This window comes from Condylura cristata, unplaced genomic scaffold (assembly GCF_000260355.1).
Source record: "Condylura cristata isolate star-nosed mole 26May11 unplaced genomic scaffold, ConCri1.0 scaffold00001, whole genome shotgun sequence".
NCBI lineage: Eukaryota > Metazoa > Chordata > Mammalia > Eulipotyphla > Talpidae > Condylura > Condylura cristata.
Genome location: NW_004567102.1, coordinates 78,230,942 through 78,234,303, shown reverse-complemented (window position 1 = coordinate 78,234,303; position 3,362 = coordinate 78,230,942).

The window sequence follows — 3,362 nt, the reverse complement described above, 5'->3', positions numbered from 1 at the left end:
CCACCCCAATCGCCCTGCCAGGGTGTGCAGCTGCTTCTCCTGCAGCTGGGATAGTAACAGCGCTGACGGCTGACAAGCAGCAGGAAAGCTCATTTTGAAACCGCCCATTAAAGCGGGGAGTTTATGCTCTCACCCTGTAATGAGGAACACGCTGCCGGCTGATGGTGGCTGCGTTATTGTTGTTGCTTTATTGCTGTACGTTGTCTTGGATTGATTTGTACTTGGTTTTTGAAAAACAGACTCTAAGCAACGATTATGTCTGTGGCATAAGGATGACCGACAGGTACTAGGAAAGGAGAGAAAAGGGGAATGAGGTGTGTGTGTGGTGGTGGTGGGGGGAGGCGTGCGGTGTGGTGTGGAGATACATTTGCTTGAAGCTGTTACTGTTAGTAGAAATAAAAGCGTGGCGATGGCACGCCACAACGTGGCTGTCACAACGGACCAGGCTGCGGGAGGGGACACAGTCCCGGCCGGGTGTCTTCCCCAACCGGGGACGCACCATCCTGGATCCAGTCTTCACGCTGGGGTGGGTGGGGCTGGGGGCGGGAGCGAGGGTGGAAGTAAACACGGCGCTGCCACTCATTTTCAGAACCTGAAATCACCCTGAAATGCCGATTACCCTCTTGCAAGGGGAAAGGAGGGTAGGATGATTTGGATCAAACCTTTCGCTGTTTCGCTGACACAACCTCACTTGGATGCTTGGAGCCGAGTCTGGCACAAGTTCGAAAAGACAGAGAATCATTCTGCTGGTACCTCCTTCACCTCCTCCCGCCCCCCACACCACGCATCCCCGAAGGTTGGTGGTTCAATAAGGAGAGGTGGGTGGGAAGCAGAGGTATTTGATTAGGAAGCATGAGGAAACTGGGAAAAACTCAAGGAGGGAAACACATAAAGACACATTCTTATTTGTGGGGCGCTGGGTGGGGAAGGAGGACACACCCCTGGATAGGAAGCTCCCCGCCCTGCCCTGAACGTCCTGTGAAGAGCCTCAGAGGAGCTACAAAGGGCTGTCAGTTCTGAACAGAAATCAGAAATGACCGCCCCCCTCTTGTAATAGGCCGCTGTCTGTCCCGTGCTGGGAAATTCAGGCCATCTCATTGACTTAGAGACAGGCCTTCAAACACAGTCAGCGAACTCACTACAACTGGTACCCAGAGGTCTCGGGAAACGTAGTTCTCCGTGAAACGCCAGCGTTCAGAGATAGTGCTTAACCTTTGGAATCCGTACCATGGTCCTGTAGTTTGATATTCATTGAATTAGTTAATAAGTGGGTGCAAAGAACAGTAAGATATACTTGAAGGCTTTCTTAAACTATTTCCTAGTGACTATGGAACTTTTTGTTTACTACCTTTGTGCAATGTAGCCACAAATACGCAATTCTTCACAAGCTAAAGGGGCAACCCTCATATCAAAAAGTAAGTGTGAAACCTTGTGATGAATTCACTGATGGAATTAAGTGCAAGGACTGAAAAGGGTATTTTGACAGGCTGGGGAGGCTGGAATTCTAATACTAGTTGATTCCCGCTGAGTTGGAGTTGAACTTATGAAGAAGATAAGAAGAACATTGGGAGGTGTGTGGAGGAAGAACAACAGAATTATCTAGTGAGTTTTTTAAAAATATAAATGTCTCCATAGGATAACATTGCATAACAGAGAGTTTCTTCCCCACAGAAGTTGTAATCCACCTTCTCATGTGGTTGAGTTTAACATATTGGGTAATCTGTCAAAAAAAATTTTTTAAATATTTATTTATTATACAGACCTGGGGTACAAGCCAGAGGTACAGGGGCAGTGAGAGGATTCACTAGAGACAGAGTGAAGAGCAGAAAAGGCAGATTTACTGAAGTAAACTGCTGAGGGGAGGAGCAGCAGGTGAGACAGGCCAGGTCTTCTGTACTTTGTGGGTCAACTCCCTGGTGGGGGATCGAACTTGTTCTGAAGTGGTTGTGGCTAGTTTGTTAGTGCTGTGCTTTAACCCTCTGAGCAATCAGGGAGGGCTAATTTGTCAACTATGAATTATAAAACCCTTTAAAGAAGGACTAATTTCTTGCTCAGTGGTCCTGTGGTATTGTGGGGGAAATCCAGGCTCTGTGGTGTGCCAAATATGAATCTCAATCAAGCTCTTGGTAATATGTTCATCCTCAGCTAAATTCCTTTTTCTGTGGGTCTTCATCAGTAAAATGAAATACTACTTTCCCCCTGGGAGTTGGGGAGTTGGTGGTTTGGTTTAGTGAGGGGCAGAGAGTAAAGTTATCATTGCAGTCATCACTGCCATTGGTTATCATTAAAAAAAAAAAAAGCCACTTAATTTTGACTACCAAACTTTCATTTTGATTTCCAAACCTCATCACTCTCATCAGATAATGAAGACATTCTTGTGCTCCAAAAATTTTGGTTCATAAAGGACACATGGAATCAAGATTAATGTGGTATGTTTAGAGAGGTTAGATGTCACTAATTATCTACCCTTTCCAAATTCAGGGAGATAAGGATATAGCCAAAATTCTGTAGATAAAAAGTAGCAATGATCTAACCTATTACCTTTAAAAAAGCAAAATAAAATAATAGATCTTCAAACTCATGATATTTCTTGTAAGTCAGTTTCTAATCAATATCTTTTTAAAATTAAGAGAATACTTAAGATTTTAAGTGAAAATAGAAATGTTATGTTTAGAATAAAATCTTAAATACAATCTTTTGTTATTTATTTTAAATTTAATGCATAATAATTTCTCAACACAGTTTGTTTCGTCCTAATGAATGAATCACTATAATAATGTCACGCAACTCAGTAAGTTTCTAACTTTGGTCAAGAAACAGAGTTCTTTCTCACTTGCTCATTGAAGAATGGACCAGGAGATGATGATGTAACTTATATTTATTTTACATTTTGCTGGATGGGGACAATTCTAAACAATACTCAGTACAAATAAATTAAAAGGAAAGCAAAAATCAACATTAAAAAAGGAAAGGGCATTCATTATTTATAACTTTTTCCGAAACTGCCTCATTATTTGGCTTAAAGGCTAACGAGGGTTCTCCTATTGGTCTCACAGGGGCTTCTAGTTGCTGATTGAGAGGAATAAAATATAAACTAAAAATAAATATTTTAATTAGAAAATACATTATTGGCAAACTTTTTTGGATGGTATTCAAATTTTACTTTCTCTGCTAGCATTAATTTATATTGACTTAATTATAGTTTGTTGACTCCCAAAGGGAGTGTTCATGACAATATTTATTTACCACAGAATCTTGAATTTAAATTATTTGTAAATTGCAGCAGAGACGTTAATTAGCTAATTTGCTTAGTTCAGGTCTTGTCTTCTGAATGGTTGCCCTGGCTGCTACTGAAATGCTGG